Genomic DNA, 18,580 nt, shown 5'->3' on the forward strand with positions numbered 1-18,580 from the left:
AAGCCAGAGACGTGGAGAAAAGTACAGTCACAGAACCAGTGAAACAGAAAGGGGACAGGGATGGACAGAGACAAGGAGCACTTAGAACAGTGCTCTACACACAGTAAGCACTCAATCAATATGATTGACTATGATTGACTGTGTTACTTTCAGACCACTGCCCTCTGTTGGCACCACTCCCCTCTCTGCCCACAGATTCCAAGACCCAAAGAACCGAGGGAATTTTGTGAACAGGGAATGTGGTTGTTCATTGTTATGCTGTACTTTCACAAGCACTTTGTACAGTGCTTTGCGCACAATAAGCACTCAATAAATCCTACAATGAATGAATGGATGACCGACATGCCGAGTCCAGTGTCCAGTCTCCAGGTGCAAGAGGGCCTGTCCTGCACCTCTGACTCACATGTTATTCCCTTAGTTAATGTGAGCATCATCCAGAGGGTGGAGCCATGACAATCATAGCCTTCTCTGCTTATACCATCCACCGCCTAGGAGCTCTGTAATTTCATTTATTTCTATTGATGCCTTTTTACCTGTATTAATGTCTGTCTCCCCTCTTCTAGACTGTGAGCTTGCTGTGGGCAAAGATTGTCTCTCTTTATTGCACTTTCCCAAGCAATTAGTACAGTGCTCTGCACACAGTAAGCACTCAATAAGTACATTTGAATGAATGAATGAATGAATGAATGAATGAGTAGTATGATAATAATAATGTTGGTATTTTTTAAGCGCTTACTATGTGCCAAGCACTGTTCTAAGCGCTGGGGTAGATACAGGGTAATCAGGTTGTCCCATGTGAGGCTCACAGTTAATCCCCATTTTACAGATGAGGTAACTGAGGAACAGAGAAGTTAAGTGACTTGCCCACAGTCACACAGCTGAAAAGTGGCAGAGCTGGGATTCGAACTCATGACCTCTGACTCCCAAGCCCATGCTCTTTCCACTGAGCCACGCTGCTTCTCATGTATGCTCTGATGGGTTTATAGATTTGGAATTACTTAACTATTCGAAAGAGTCTCTCACCAAGAAATATCGTCATCTTCACAAGTATGCATGTCTGGTTGTTATGACAGTGGTAAGGTCAACACCCAAGTAGTAAACTCCATCCAAATTCTGGCAGGGTGCCCAGTCAGTAACATGGCCTACTGGAAAGAGCAGGGGCCTCGGGATCAGAGGACTTAGGTTCTCCTTCTGACTCTGCCATTCCCTTGCTGTGTGACCTTGGGCAAAACATTTACCTTCATTTTCCTCGTCTGCAAAATGGGGATTAAACTGTATTCCGTCCTACTTAGTCTGTGAGTCCCTTATGGGAAAATGATTGTGTCCAGCTTACCCTAATGCCTTAGACAGTGATTGGCACATAGTAAGTGCTTAACAAATACCACAATATTACTATTCGTCAATTTCTAATTAGTGCCCGCTATTGTCTCTCAGAATTGCCCTGGGCATCCTCAACTTTTCACACACAGTGGTAATGTTTATCTTGGGGAGTCAGTTTCCCTAAAAATGGGAATCTCCCCTGTCCCTCACCCCACAAAAATAGAAGTATCAACAGTAACTCTTTCCCTCCTCAATAAAGCCACTGATCATTCTCACAGTGCCTACCTGTCCCCATTTTATCCTCAGCACTTCCATCATTTATCTGGCTCCTTAGATCCTTGTGTAGTCATTTAGTCATATTTATTTAATATTTACTGTACTAAGCACTTGGGAGAGTACAGTACAGAAATAAACAGACACATTTCCTGCCTACAGTGAACTTACAGTCTAGAGGGATGAGCTTCAGCTGCTTTGAAACTATGGTCCACTTCCTACTCTTGCACAGGGAATGTGCCTGTTCTGTTTTTATAGCGTACTTTCCCAACCACTTAGTATAGTGCTCTGCACACAGTAAGCACCCAATAAATACAATTGACTGACTGCTCTTCTACCGTGCCATCTGCATACATCAGGACTGGCTCCAGTTGGTACAGAGATCATCCCTCCTCTCTGTAGACAATGGGACTCAACTCAGCAAAACAAGCCCAAAGATATGTATTGAGAGCCAAGGTGTAGAGCAGGAGAATGGTGCCACACCCCACAGCTTCAGATATACCATCTCATATGGAAGCAACACTTTGACAGGATGAAGCAACTCTATGGAATCTTATTGTCCACAATCAAAAGATGCCCATGAAAAACCCTCAAATCTCTTAGTACAAATAAAATCTGAAATTGTGATCTCTTGTTTCCTGAACTGAAGTTCAACTGTTGGTTCCTGTGGACATTTAGAAGAAACTCCATTCCATGTTTTTACAGAAGTGTTCTGGAAAAGGATCTCCCAGAAATACCTAAAATTGTCCTATTATTGTATTTTGAAGTTTGAGATGTACCATTGTAGAAATTGGATTTAATTGTTCAAGCGTGATTATGTATACATGTTATCAACATATTTCTTTTTGCCCCCTGGCATAACAGGAACTAAATTTGAGGCAATTAGCATATCTTTAAAACAACAAAGATCTGTTAGGTAGTTGTGAACAAGACAGCTAATTAAAATGGAAGCACCTGTATTAAAAGAATGGTATTCTTTGGAAATACTTCCCACAAAGGATATACTTTGTTTTATTGTTTTTTTATTGCAAAAAACAAAAGATTTCTGTTTAACAAGCATAAAAGCAACTGTAGTACTATTCTTTGGTAATTTAGCAAATCATACTCTTAGTAAAGGAACTAAAAGGATTTGCCCAGTGAGAAGTAATTTTTATAGACTCCAGAATTCAAACAAATGAGCGTTATTTTAAGAAGTAAATCTACTCATTTAATCAACATTGATAAACCTGTCGATGTTTGAAACCTTTGAAACCTTTGAAACAGATCATAGGAAAATGAAATAAGTGAAGGAAATTACAGGGCTATTATATCAAGGTTAAATTTGAGAAATACAGGCTAATTCCTCAGAGTTAATTTGGAAAAAAATGGACTAATATCTAGTTGTACCTTAATTGTAAAGCAGATATTTGGGCTTTTGATAAAGTGATACGACTTATTTGCCTACCTCTCCTGCTATTATGTTGGAAATGTGTGACAATTTAACTTCAAATATGTTCAAAGAAATTTAATTTTGATAATTTCAAATCTTACTTTTCCCCCATCATTCTTGTGACATGCGAGAATGTCCTAAAGCAAGTCAAATCTCTCTTTCCGCTTAGCTGGGTTTAAATCTGCAGAGGAAAGATCATGGGCTGGTCTGTGTCATGCTTCAATAACCAAAGCACAATGAATCAGACATTCGGTGACTTGTGATTGACATTTTGTGTGAATTGTGACCCGCAATTTTAGAGGCATCATTCCTAAGGCCCACTGGAAAGGAAAACTAGTTGTGATTGATGACAACAAAAAGAGACACTTCAGAGTATTGCTCTTTCTTTGTATTCAAACTCTGAGCACATGCTGCTTCTAATTAAAATCCACTTACACTTGGTGACCTTCATAAAAAAGTACTTTTTTCAGCAAGAAGTTTCAGGCATCCCTCAAAAGGATATTGTTAGGTCTTTTTTTGCAAAAGAATCCCCAAGTCTGAACCACTACCCATAAAAGAGGTTGAAAGTACCATTTCTTAGCATTTTGCATATAACTCTCCTGGAGCATAGGTGTTAGTAAAGAAACATCCATCTTTGATCCTATGGCACTGTGGAAGTATCCCATTATCCCTTCAGTGAAGCTAATGGCTAAAATGCCTTTTGACTGAAATCATGACTCTATACTGATTAGCTTTGTGCTGGGATTAACAAGTAGTTTCCTATCTTCTGCTCATCTGAACTGACATCTCCCTTCAGAGGCAATGAGGAATCCATATTTAGTTGAATCTTCAAGTTTGCAGAAGCTAATAGAGGGAGATTTATTACTGTGTATTGGTTGAAGAACATTTCCCACAAATATGTTGTTGGGGCCCATTTCTGAATGAGAAAGCAATTGGTTTAAATTGAAAAATTAACCCTGGAAAAGCAGGATGGCTTAGTGGAAAGAGCATGGGCTTGGGAGTCAGAGCTGGTGGATTCTAATCCCTGCTCTGCCACTTGGCAGCTGTATGATTTTGGGCAAGTTGCTTAACTTCTTTGTGCCTCAGTTACCTCATCTGTAAATTGGTGATTAAGACTGTGAGCCCCACCTGGGACCACCTGATTACTTTGTATCTTCCCCGGCACTTAGAACAGTGCTTGGCACATAGTAAGTGCTTAACAAATACCATCATCATCATTCTAAACTACAATTTATTTCAGAAAAATAAGAAAATAATAAAAGAATGGTATTCTTTGGAAATACTTCTCATGAAGGCTACATTTTGTTTTACTGTTTTTTTATTGCAAAAAAAAAGAAAAGAAAAAAATAGTTTTCATCCACTTGTTTAGATTGCAATATCGTTCTGGAATGAAACTAGCTGACCACTTGCTTATTTACAGGGCACGAGGAATGAGCACATTCAACAACTTTGAAGTAAAGTTTTCCCCACGAATTTAGAGGAGTGGGCCAGGAATTCACTTGAACCCAAGTCCCATCTGCTTGTATTAGCTATCTGAAAGACTCAAATACTATTTCTTTTGGCAGACTGTCATAGGCCTGGGTACTAATTTCTCCACCAAATACCTTGTATCGGTGTACATAAAATAAGTTTACACTTGATCTTTGTCCACTGGGTCATTAAATCTGATAACACACCAAAGAAGTTGATTGGAAAATTTTCATTTCATTTAAACGCCCAACTCTGCAGCGAGCAAACCATTTTGGAAAGTTTAATGCTAATGCAAAAAACGAATCTTCTCAAAATTTACCCCGATTGTTTGCTTTCTGAAAACGAGCACTAAACTATTTGCATAACATCTGCACTGCTTGGAGGGCTGAAACACTAAAGCAATTAGCTCTGTGTTCTGTAATCCAGAGCCTCAGTTCAAGCAACAGTGGAGTTGAGTTAACTTAATATTTAGTTAGAAGAGAAAATGCACTTTGTTTGCCCTTTACTATTAGTGCTTTCTTAAATACCCGATCATGGCAAATGAGGTTGGAAACTTGTTTCAAGAACGTCCCCAGAAACATCTTTTTAGTAGAAAATCTCTGAGGGACATTCATTTAATCTTTTTAATGTTTGTCTGTTTGCATCTACGCTGTGTACTTGAACATTACTGATCTCACACAGCTGTTATGCTATAGCCTATAATCTGCTATGTGCTTGTAATATAGTCATAACCAATATTGAATAATAATCATAAGCCACAGTTTTTGCTGTGTACTGCTAGTCTACCAGCGCCTGTCAACACCTCTGAGTCGAAGCTTAGTGTCACATTTACACTGCTTTTTGAACATTTATTTCTTATGAATGCTGGCCAAGTTGGAATTTGATGACTAAGGACTTAATGTGTGATGGTTTTTTTTTCCCCTTTAAAATCACTTTGTAAATCTGGCAAATTAAGATTCAATGATAAAATCAAGAATCTGTTGATTTCTTTGGAATTTTTTTTTCAATTTTGGTTATGTTAAAAACATATTGGAAGAAGAAAAATACATTTTATAACTCACTTGTGATTGTCTACAGATTGAGTTTGAGATTTTGAGAATTATGTTTTATTTCTTCTAAATGATTTCCCTGGCAATATGACCCATAAAAAGTCTTGAGATGGAAGTGCTTTGAAATAATTATGTTTTTGTGATTTTATGTTTAAACCCAATTGCTACTTTGTTTTAAAAGTGCATAAATATGGAAGGTTGGTGTTGCTTGGGAAAAATATGGCATATGGAAACATGTGAACAACATACATTGTACATTTCTGGAGTTTTTACAGTGCTTCAACTTTTTCTCAAGCAATGTCACAATGATGATTATAGTTGATTAACCCAGATATATATATATATATATAGTTCCTTAATTTTTGAAGACAACACTGATGGTGAAACTCATCCACAAGTGTGTGCTTGTGTGATGAAGAGTCCATTATGGCTGCGACTCACAATGTGAGTCACACTGTGCACACAGATAAGCTGTTCCTTGAGGTGTTCCCATGTTTGATGTTTGCAGCTCCTGATGTTGCTTTTGTTTTTGGCTTTTTGTCGCTCATTCATCATAAAGCTTTTGATTAAGCAGAGCTGCCCCTTTCTTGATAGCAGTCCTCCAAACTGGCCTATCCTCTGCAAGCGACTCCCAGATAACTGGTGGATATAGCATTATCTGAGGCTGTTTGCCATGTCTTTAAAATGTTTCACCTGTACCATTGCTCTCAGTTTCCAAATTTGAGTTGTTTTCCAGACAGTTGTTTGGCTATCCTACATGCCCTCTATTTCCCAACTCTCTGGATAAAAATAATAATAATAATCAATAATTACGGTATTTGTTAAGTGTTTACTGTGGGCCAAGAATTATTCTAAGTGCTGGCATAGATACAAATTATTCAGGTTGGCCATAGTCCCTGTCTCACATGGGGCTCACCGTCTCAATCCTCATTTTACAGTGGAGGTAAATGAGGTTCAGAGAAGTGAGGTGATGCCCAAAATCACACAGCAGACAAGTGGAAGAACTGGGATTAGTCTCCAAGGGCCAGGCTCTATCCACTAAGCCATGCTGCTTCTCTACTTTGTTGGCAACTCATACACCATGTTATTCTCAGACCTCAATCTCCACCTGCCTTGCTCCACCCCAATAGAAGCAACAGCAGCATTTTATTTCCACAAAATGTAGAGCACTGGGAAACAACTATTCATTCATTCATTCATTCAATAGTATTTATTGAGCGCTTACTATGTGCAGAGCACTGTACTAAGCGCTTGGGATGAACAAGTCGGCAACAGATAGAGACAGTCCCTGCCGTTTGACGGGCTTACAGTCTAATCAGGGGAGATGGACAGACAAGAACAATGGCAATAAATAGAGTCAAGGGGAAGAACATCTCGTAAAAACAATGGCAACTAAATAGAATCAAGGCGATGTACAATTCATTAACAAAATAAATAGGGTAATGGAAATATATACAGTTGAGCGGACAAGTACAGTGCTGTGGGGAGGGGAAGGGAGAGGTGGAGGAGCAGAGGGAAAGGAGGAAAAGAGGGTTTAGCTGCGGAGAGGTGAAGGGGGGGTGGTAGAGGGAGTAGAGGGAGAAGGGAGCTCAGTCTGGGAAGGCCTCTTGGAGGAGGTGAGTTTTAAGTAGGGTTTTGAATAGGGGAAGAGAATCAGTTTGGCGGAGGTGAGGAGGGAGGGCGTTCCAGGACCGCGGGAGGACGTGACCCGGGGTCGACGGCGGGATAGGCGAGACCGAGGGACAGTGAGGAGGTGGGCAGCAGAGGAGAGCCTTGAAGCCTAGAGTGAGGAGTTTTTGTTTGGAGCAGAGGTTGATAGGCAACCACTGGAGTTGTTTAAGAAGGGGAGTGACATGCCCAGATCGTTTCTGCAGGAAGATGAGCCGGGCAGCGGAGTGAAGAATAGACTGGAGCGGGGCGAGAGAGGAGGAAGGGAGGTCAGAGAGAAGGCTGACACAGTAGTCTAGCCGGGATATAACGAGAGCCAGTAGCAGTAAGGTAGCCGTTTGGGTGGAGAGGAAAGGGCGGATCTTGGTGATATTGTATAGGTGAAACCGGCAGGTCTTGGTAGCGGATAGGATGTGTGGGGTGAACGAGAGAGATGAGTCAAGGATGACACCGAGATTGCGGGCCTGAGAGACGGAAAGGATGGTCGTGCCATCCACAGTGATAGAGAAGTCGGGGAGAGGACCGGGTTTGGGAGGGAAGATGAGGAGCTCAGTCTTGCTCATGTTGAGTTTTAGGTGGTGGGCCGACATCCAGGTGGAGACGTCCTGGAGGCAGCTAGCCACACCAGTTACTCTGCTTGTGGCTGTGACAGTTGGATTCTGAGCTGAGAGAAGCTCAAAATTCTGCTCTTCTAACCATGGTTCTCTATTGTTTTAGTTGCTTTTATTGCATATGAATCCTTATCCTCATTGTTCATATTGTTTCTGGGTTCTTATTGTTTTAGTTTTCCTCATGTGTCTGTCGCTAGGTACCCTAAGTCTTAGGTATTGAGCTTCTTGAGGTCCAGGGACAATGTCTAATTCTCACCTGTGTTTTTTTTTTTTTCCCTGTGCTAAAGACAATGCTTTCCAGAGAGTACATGCTTATCACTCCTGTTGCTATCACCACCACCACTACTATTCATTTATTCAATAGTATTTATTGAGTGCTTACTATGTGCAGAGCACTGTACTAATCGCTTGGAATGCACAATTCGGCAACAGATAGAGACAATCCCTGCCCAATGACGGGCTCACAGTCTAAAAGGGGGAGACAGATAGCAAAAAAAAATAGAACAAAACAAAACAAGACAACATTATCAAGATAAATAGAATCATGGAGATATACACCTCATTAACAAAATTAATAGGGTAGTAAGTAATATATACAAATAAGCACAGTGCTGAGGGTAGGGGAAGGGGGAAGAGCCGAGGGTGAGGGGGTTGGGGGAGGAAAGGGGAGGAGGAGCAGAGGGGAAGTGGGGCTCAGTCAGGGAAGGCCTCCTAGAGATACACTAGTATCATTCATACTTCACACCCCTATTTTAAGACAAAGAAACCCAGGAGGAAAAAGTTTAAATGACTTACTTCAAATCATTCTTTCTGCCTCCAGCTTGCATGGGTCCCCTCAGTTCACCATAAAACAGCTGCTTGTGTATCATGCTACTTTTCATTCTTTCACATGCCTCAGCCGGTGGATCTGTCCTGCAGAGAATACTGCTTCAATTCTGGGAGCTGACAGAGTTCCAGGACCTGTTAGTCAGGAATCGTAGCCTGCCGTTAGAAGCTGAGTAAGGTTCATAAGTGGCACTGATGACACTGCTGAAGGATGTAGGGCAGTATAGGCTCTGTCTTCAGTATCTGTACCAGGGAACAAAGTGTGAAAGAATAAAAATAAAGATTTTTGAACAGTACCCAAACCACCGCTTGGACTCAAATGACTTCCAATTGGAAAACATTTTTTTTATTTTTCCTTCAGGGTTAATTGGCTGGTCTATGCACTATACCAATGTGAAGATTTTCCATGTGAAGTTCTCATTGACTCTTACTGAAATTAAATTGGCCTTCAAATTCAATTCAGCCCCGCAGGGTTCAGCATAAAAGGAGGAACAGATGTATAGTGCTGGATACATAGATTTCCACACATTAAAATCTGCCCTCTGTTTTCCAAACCTTTATGAAAAATAAAGAGGCATAGCTCCAGAAAACGATTTGACAAATCTTAATCACCTCAATTTTCCTAGTGTGAGAATTACTCCCTATAGTTGAGCCCTGTTTAGGAGGAAAAATATATTTTTCAGGTCGCTAGGTGGTCACTCAGCCCATTACGACAGCACTCAGTGACCCAAAAGATAATGCACTCATGCAATGATGTAGTGATGTACTCAGGGAAACCATCTTGAGCATGACAAACGTTGAGCTGATATCCAGCAGAGGGTGTTTCCTTATTGAGTTTTTCCACAAAGCAGTATGACTTAGTGGCAAGAATATGGGTTTAGGAGTCAGAGGACATGGGCTCTAATCCCAATTTAGCCACTTGTCTGCTGTTTGACCTTGGACAAGCTACTTAACTTCTCTGTGCCTCAGTTAACTCATCTGTAAAATGGAGGCTAAGATTGTGAGCCCCATGTGAGACAATATGATTACCTTGTATCTACTCCAGCACTTAGAACAGTCCTTGGCACATAGTAAGAGCTTAACAAATACCATAATTATTTTATTAACTATTAATTTCAGGTTCCAGGTATAATCTATCTAATAATCTATCTAATTATATAGATAGATAGATAGATAGATAGATAGATAGATAGATGATAGATAGATAGATAAATAGCCATATTGGACTATGCAACATGATTGCTCAGTTTTCAGGGCTTTGCTTGCTATTTTCATATGGGGAGTTCAAATCCTTCCTTGAATCTTCAGAGATCTCCCTGCCCAGAAAAAGTGTGATGTGATGATGGCTGGACAGTGACACATAATCCACTAGATTGCAAGCTCCTTGAGAGGGATTGTGTCTTCTCATGCTATTGTATTATAACTTCCTTAGCACATAGTATGGTGCTCTGCCCACAGTAAACACTCAGTAAATACCACTGATGGCTTGAAGGTGTTCTACTCTATGAAGAAAGGTGTTCATATTTGGTGTGGGGACAATTGCTCTAGAAGTTGACTGTGACATCCCTGATAGGTCCACATCTTGCAATTATATAAAAGATTGGGCACGTCATTTACCCTGTACAACTACAGTTTACCTTCTGAATCTTGATTTTGGGCTGGTGTTACACACCTTGAGCCTCCCAGAGGACATTCTCGCCTTCTTGTTTCTGTCATTGAATCTGTCCTTACATCACTGGACAAGATGTGGCCTTCAACACAAAATTCAGAGATTGTAGGTGTGTGGCATTAGGCTCCAGACCCAATTAAAGTTCTACAGAGCTGTAAACCTGGCCTATCTGTTCCACAGTCTTTCACTAGACTGTGAGGTTCTTAAAGGTAGAGATTGTGTCTATTTACTGTATTGCACTCACCATTCATTTAGTCTAATTCTCTGTAACAAGTAGGTGCTCAACAAATACCTTTAATTCAGTGAGTCCCGCCTGGACTCCACCCAGGCATCACATATGATTCCTGGAGCAGGTCCATTAGCATCATTTACAGGCTATAATTAACATCAAATGGTAAAACATGACAATGAACAGGCAAGTTCTAAATCCATCCAGTCTCTAGATGGTGAAGCTCTGCTCCCGTTAATACAGCTGTTCTGAATGGGAAATGTGAAGAGAATGGATGATAGCAGGATACCTAAGGAGTAGCTGCACAACAAACTGGATTGGCGAAGTCGAAAGCATGGAAGACAGCACAAACGCTTTAGAGATTCAGGAAAACAAAGCTTCAGTGTAGACTAAAGGATAGAGTTCAGGCCTGGTAGTCGGAAGGGGCTGGGTTCTAATCCCATCCCTGCCACATAAACATTGTGTGACCTTGGGCACATCATTTAACTTTTTTGTATCTCTGTTAACTCATTTGTAAAATGGGGATAAGAGTGTGAGCTCCACGTGGGACAGGGGCTGTATCCAACCTGATTAGCTTGTTTCTTCCCCGGCACTTAGACAGTGCATGGCACATAGAAAGTGCTTAACAAATACCATATAAAAAGGATGTCATTAATTATGATGATGCTTGGAGCAGTTTCATCAGTGCCATATCTGCAACAAACTCAAAGTCTAATGGCAGGACAAGATTGTCACCAAGGAGTTTCTGGAATAAAGTCAGTTCACCAGGAATGAAGTCAGTTCACCAGCAATGAAGCCATGCTCCCAGCAACCCAGTCTGGGCTGGGCTAAATGAGTGCTTGGAATGTACAATTCAACAGCAGATAGAAACAATCCCTGCCCAGTGACGGGCTCACAGTCTAAATGGGGGAGACATACAGCAAAGCAAAACAGAACAAAATAAAAACAAGACAACATCTTCATGATAAATAGAATGAACATTTTATAGACTGAAATACTTTCTCAAACAATATGACACAGCAGAGACTCCATCAAGATAGCCCAGCCCAGTGAATGGCAGTTGGTGAGGACTTGCTGTCTCTAATTACAGGTTTTGTGAAAAATGAGGACATCAGAGCAATAACTTCTAAAATGGAGAGAGACCCAAGGTGGTCCAAATGCATTAGCACAGCATGAATCTATCGGTCTCATCAGACATATTAGCAAAAGTCAATTACCACGTGTTTTAGCTATGTGATGGCCAAAAGATTTGCTTAAGGAAGTGGCTGAAAACACTTTTCAGTCTAAAACAATCCCCAGATGAAGTTGTCTTACTCTCTCTTTTACCCTAGGGCAAGCTTAGGCCTGGAGACATACTTTATTATATGAAGAACTCTCTGGTTAAGTCTCAAGAATGTAGACAAGTAGCCACATTACACCACAGCAAGATCCAAACAAACTGCCCTTCCCTAGCTCTGCCTCCAAAGCAGCCAGGCTTTCCCACTACTGTTAGCAGAGACAGTCTCTTTCCAGAGTGCCCAAATAGGATCTGGGAAATATAAGTGAAACCAGGCCCTTTGAATACTGGGATTAGTGGTCCATAGTCTCTTCCCTCCAACCCTCCTGCCAGCCATCTAATAACATTTTGCTCTGGTTGTGTGCTTGCATGCTAAAACTTACCTGCTTTTGCCTTTGTTGGCTACTACTCTTGCTGGATATTCCCCATGATTTCTTTCCATATGTATTTGATATGTTCCGCATTTATTACAGTCAGCCCAGTATAGGTAGGTATATAATTGGTCAATCAATCAATTGATTGATCACATCAATCAATAAATCAATGGTATTTATTGAGAGCCTACTGTGTGCAGAGCACTGTACTAAACACTTGGGCGAGTACTGTACAACAGAGTTGGCAGAAACATTCCCTTCCCATGACAAGCTAACAATCTAGAAGATCAGAAGTATCATTCTTGGACCTTTTCTCAGAAGTTAGCAACAAACTTGGAACACAGTGATCTCATAACAAATAATGATAGTAATAAGAAGAATAGTAAGAGTTACCAGATTAGGGGAGTTCTTGCTATGGAACTCCTTTCCTAGTCACATTTGCAAACAATTAACATTTACCTTTTAGAAACACTCTATTAATCCTAGAATGTTTTCAGACCACAATCTGTGGCCCATAAATTGAAAATCTACAAAAATTTACAACCTATTATTGGGTTGGAAAGTTATGATCTTCTACTACATGATTCACCTCTCAGGGTCACACCTGGAGCATTTCTAGTACTCTACCAGTCAAGACTAGGGGAAAGAGAGTCAAGCAGAGGCTTACCCATTCCATTCCTGGCTTGGGCAGTAGCTAGCAAGTGGAAGGCAATCTGCTGGCACTGTTGACCACCCCCTTCTCCTCAACACATTATCTAACCTTGGCTTCATGGACTTCGTCCTTTCCTGGTTCTCCTCATCTCTCTGACCATTCATTCTCAGTCTCCTTCATGGGCTCCTCTCCCCCCTCCCATCCCCTAACTGTAGGGGTTCCTCAAGGGTCAGTTCTTGGTCCCCCTTTGGTTCTCCACCTTCACTCACTCTCTTGCTGAACTCGTTCACTACCATGGCTTCAACTATCATCTCTATGCATATGATACCCAAATCTACATCTCCTCCCCTCTTTTCTCTCCCTCCCTCCAGGCTTACATCTCCTTCTGCCTTCAGGAAATCTCCACTTGGATATCCTCCCACCACCTAAAACTCAACATGTCCAAGACTGAGCTCCTTATTTTCTCTCCCAAACTCTGTCACTGTGTATGGCAGTACCATCCTTACCGTCTCACAAGCCAGCAACCTTGGTGTTATCCTTGACTCTGCTCTCTCATTTACCCCACATATCCAATCTGTCATCAAAACCTGCTGGTCTCACCTTCACAACATCACCAAGATCTTCCCTTTCTTCTCCATCCAAACCGTTACCTTGTTAGTACATTCACTCATCATATACCGACTGGATTACTGCATCAGCATCTTTCTGATCTCCCAACCTCCTGTCTCTACTCACTTCAGTCTATACTTCGCTCTGCTGCCTGGACTATCTTTCTATGGAAACACTCTGGGCATGACACCCACCTCCTCAAAAATCTGCAGTGGTTGCCTATTAACCGTTGTATCAAGCAAAAACTCCTTACAGTTGGCTTCAAGGCTCTCCATCACCTTGCCCCCTGTTCCCTTACCTCCCTTCTCTCCTTCTATATCAGAGACTGCACACTCTGCTCCTCCGCTGTTAACCTCCTCACTGTGCCTCGTTCTCACCTGTCCCTCTGTCGATCCTTGGCCCATGTTCTACCTCGGACCTGGAATACCCTCCCTCCTCACATCCACCAAACAAGCACACTCCTTGCTTTAAAGCCCTACTGAAAGCTCAACTCCTCCAAGAGGCCCTCCCAGACTGAGCCCCCTATTTCCTCTGCTCCCCCTCCTCTTCCCATCGCCCCTACTCCCTCCCTCTACTCTACCCTGTCCTCTCGCCCCACAGCACTTGTGTATGCATGTACTTATTTATTATCCTATTAATTTTATTAATGATGTGTATATATCTATAATTCCATTGATTTATATTGATGTTATAGATGGCTATCTACTTGTTTTGCTTTCTTTTGTTGTCTGTCTCCTCGCTTCTAGACTGTGAGTCTGTTGTTGGGTAAGTATTGTCTCTGTTGACAAGTTTTACTCTCCAACTTAGTACAGTGCTCTGCACAAAGTAAACTCTCAATAAACATGATTGAATGAATGAAAGTCAAAGGTCCCCTGTGCTGGGCAGCAGTGGCATGGGCGAGATTCGAGGGCGGAGACTCAGGTTTACTGAGCAGAAGGAGGCAATGCTAAACTGTTTCTATACTTTTACCAAGAAAACTCTATGGATACACTACTAGAACGATTGCAGTTGGAGGTGGGGCGGTCTGGGAGAGATGGGACCATGGCATCACTATGGTTCGAACACGACTCAACAACATAAGGCAACAGCAACAACAACTGCATGATTCCTTTCTTCCCCAATCCTTAAACCTGGTTTTCTGGGACTGCCCTGACATGACCCTGTAAGGGAGAGGTAGAGATTAGAATCCCCATTTCACAAAAGAAGAAGAGTTAGCAAAGAAAGATTTCCCTCCTCCTTTTTCTATAGCTGAGATGAATGAAGTAATGGGACATCCATTAAAGGCGAAGATTTGAAATGATGAAGAGCAGTCTTTTAGGTAGCTGCAAAAAAGTTATTCCATACACCAGTAAGAACTATGTTATGGTCTTGTCACCCATGGGAAGAGACAGAAATATCATTATTCAGGATGTAAAATCAAAATGGGAAATAAACAATAGAGGGTTACTGGATGGATAGATAGTGTCTGGGGGCGTCATAAAGCTGAATGGCACGTTAGCTCTTTCCCATTTCTAACTGCTATCATTCATGATAACTCTCTAAATCTCCTTATCTTTTCTGTAAAAAGAAACTTGGGAAAGAGAGTATCAATCTTCCCATTCCCTCCCATCATCTGTCCAATGTGTAGCAACATTCAGAAAGGCCAGCAAGAAGCTGGGAGTTGTGAGGATAGAGAAACAAAACTCATGTTTTAGACGTTGTATAAAATTAGATCTGCCTGTTTTGAGAACATGACATGCTACGGTGCTACCACATATTAGAACAGGTGTAACAGAACTGGAGAAAGCACTGAAAGGGACAACAAGGTTGATCAGCAGGATAGAAAAACTCATTAGTTTTTGTATCTTTTGCCCAGAAAGTGAAGGCTAGTGCATAAATGAAGCTTACAAAATCCTGCAGGATATGGGCAGGGCAAACACAGAATTGTTGTCCACCAATGTGACTTGACCAGGATTATGGGACATCAGCAGAAGGTGGTAAATTAATGCCAGTCGGAAGATAACTGTTTCACATAGCAGATGGCCAGCATATGGAATTTGCTGCCACAAAAAACTGGAAGAGGCTAAAAATATCAATGTTTAGACCGACTTATGTATATATTCTCCTCTCCCACGTGCTTAATACAGTGCTGTACATGGTGGATGTGCTATCTCTAGTAGGTTACTAGGTGGACAGGTTTGGGGTATTAGTGGGAAAGATAGGGATGTTAGAAGAAGAAAGGATTGGATGAATCAATGCATCCAAAACCATGAATAATAGATGATGTACCTGTCCTTTGAGTTTAGACTTTAAGGAAGGCAGCCTTCACTCTACTTTTCCAACTGCCCCTTAGTGCCTTCTTACAGACAGAATCCTCACCTGGCAGGATTCACCCAGTCTGACCCAGGTATATAAATTTTAATCTTTCCAGTAAATTGTAGCCCTCCAGTTAGCCTCAGCTCTCTCCTTACCATTTCTCTCCTAACTCCTCAAGTGAGTTGTCTACATCTACACCCACTTCCTCTCTTCCAATTCTCTCTTTGACTCCCTCCAATCTGATTTCCACCCCCTTCACTCCCTGAAACTACCCTCTCACAGATCATCAATAATTTTCTTGCCAAATCCAGCTGCCTCTATTCCATCCTAATCATACTCGACCTCTCAGCTGCTTTTGACACTGTGGACCTTCCGCTTCTCCTGGAAAGATGATCTCGTCTTGGATTTACTGACACTGTCCTCTCTTTGTTCACTTCCTATCTCTCTGGCTACTTATTCTTGGTCTCTTTCACAGATTCCGCCCTTACTTCCCACCCTAGAACTGTGGGAATACTTCAAGGCTCAGTTCTGGGTCTGCTTTTCTTTTTCCTCTACACCTACTCCCTTGGAGAATGCATTTGCTCCATGGTTTCAACAACCATCTCCATGAGAATGATTCCTAAATCTCATCTTTCTCCTTTTCTGCAGTCTTGTATTTCCTCTTGCCTACAGGACATCTCTACATGGATGTCCCAGTGACCCCTCAAACTTTACATGTCCCAGAGTTCCCCCATCTTCCCAAACAAACCCTGTCCTCACTGACAGCAGCACCACCATTCTCCGTCTCACAGATCCATAACCTTGGCATTATCCTCTACTCATCTCTCTCATTCAACCCATATATTCAATCAGCCTCTAAATCCTGTTGATTCTACCTGCACGGTATCACTAAACCCTGCCCTATCCATTCCATTCAAACTGCTATGTTGCTGATTCAAGCACTTATCCTAGCACATCTTGATTACTGCATCAGCCTCCTTGCTGACTTTCCTCCCGTCTCTCCCTACTCCAGTCTATACTTCACTCTTGGGCCAGATCTTTTTTTAAAAAAAAACCAGTCCATTTGTCCCACTCCTCTAGAACATCCATTGGTTGCCCATCCAACTCCACATCAAACTGAAACTCCATACCATTGCCTTTAAAGCACTCATCATCTTGTCCCCTCCTATTTCACCTCATTGATTTCCTACCTCAACCCAACATGCTCGTTCTGTTCCTATAATGCTAACCTACTCACTGTACCTTGATCTTGTCTATATCAACACCGATCCCCTCACCAACATCTTGCCTCTGGCCTGAAATTGTCTCTCCTTTTATATCTGACAGAGCAACATACTCTCCAATTTCAAAGCCTTATTGAAGTCACATCTCCTTCAAATGGCCTTTCCCAACTAAGCCCTCATTTCCCCTGCTTCCTCTCCCTTTGCATTACTCTTGCTCTTGGATTTCTACCCTTTAGTCACACCACACTCAGTCCCACAACACTTATGTACACAGGATGTGTGTCTACTCAACTCTTTTATATTGTACTCTCCCAAGCACTTAGTACAGTTCTCTGCATAAAGTAATCACTCAAAAAATTGATAACTCTAATATTTTAAAAATGGCTTTCTCCCCTTCTAGACTGTAAGCTCCTTGTAGGCAGGGAACATGTCCTCCAACTCTGTTGTATTGTACTCTCCCAAATCCTCAGTGCAGCGTTCTTCATACAGTAACCACCTAATAAATGGAATTGATAGATTGAGTGAATGAATGCATACATTTGAAATCATGACCTCTGCTTGCTTTGTGTGAATTCACAGTGAAGTGATTCTCTGCAGGACTGCACTTAATTTACTTTTTAAATAGGTACCTCTGTCAGAGATTTGAATATAATAAAAATGCTATTAAATGTACCTTCATTGATCATCATAATAACCTTCATATTAAAAACAAAAGTGTACCATGGTTATTCATCTTGGAGAAAAAAATATTAGCTGTTCTCAAAAGTGAAACCGCTCAACAGATGCTGTCTGTTCCTTTTTCTTTTCCAACAATCTCCAAAAATCAATGCCATTAAATGACACTTCAATTTTATAAAATATCAATTCAAGGCACTTTCTTTGTTTCCTTCATTATGATCAGAGGCTAAGCAGCACATGAAAAATAGGTGCCCCATATTAGTAAAATTTTTAAAGAAGCTATAAATGACATGGAAGGAAATTTTAATTATTTTGTAGCAACACCTTGGCACTCCGGAAATGGAGAGGGTCTGCCACTGGCTTTTGTTTCACTGTGTTTGCACATACCCTTCTACTCTGTTGCTCTCCCTACCTGCAATTTATTTTATTGTGTGCCTCCCCAAGTAGACTGTAACTGCATTGATGGTAGGGGTCATATCTACCAACTCTATTATGCTCTCCAAATGCTCAGACTAGTGCACTACATAAAGTAAGTACTCAATGAACATTTCTGATCGATTGATTGAACATGAAGCAGAGGGTATAAGGGAAGATTTTAAAGGATGGATGATTTTGTCAGTCATATTTATTGAGCACATACTGAATGCAGAGCACTGTACTAAGTGCTTGGAAGAGTACAATATAACAATAAAGACACACATTCCTTGCACACAAAGAGCTTACAGTCTAGAGATTTTATGATAAAAATTAATATTCAACATATTATAATTCCTCTTGAAATTTGTAGCTCCCAAACACTGAAGAGAAAGTCTGCTCCTGTGACAGTCTCCCAGTTGGGCAGTGTATATGGGGTTTAGATAAGAGTCCAGTACTTAAAAGACATTAAAAGAAAGAGATGCCTCTTCTCCCACTCTTTTCTGTGTCACTGTG

This window comes from Ornithorhynchus anatinus, chromosome 5 (assembly GCF_004115215.2).
Source record: "Ornithorhynchus anatinus isolate Pmale09 chromosome 5, mOrnAna1.pri.v4, whole genome shotgun sequence".
NCBI classification, from domain to species: domain Eukaryota; kingdom Metazoa; phylum Chordata; class Mammalia; order Monotremata; family Ornithorhynchidae; genus Ornithorhynchus; species Ornithorhynchus anatinus.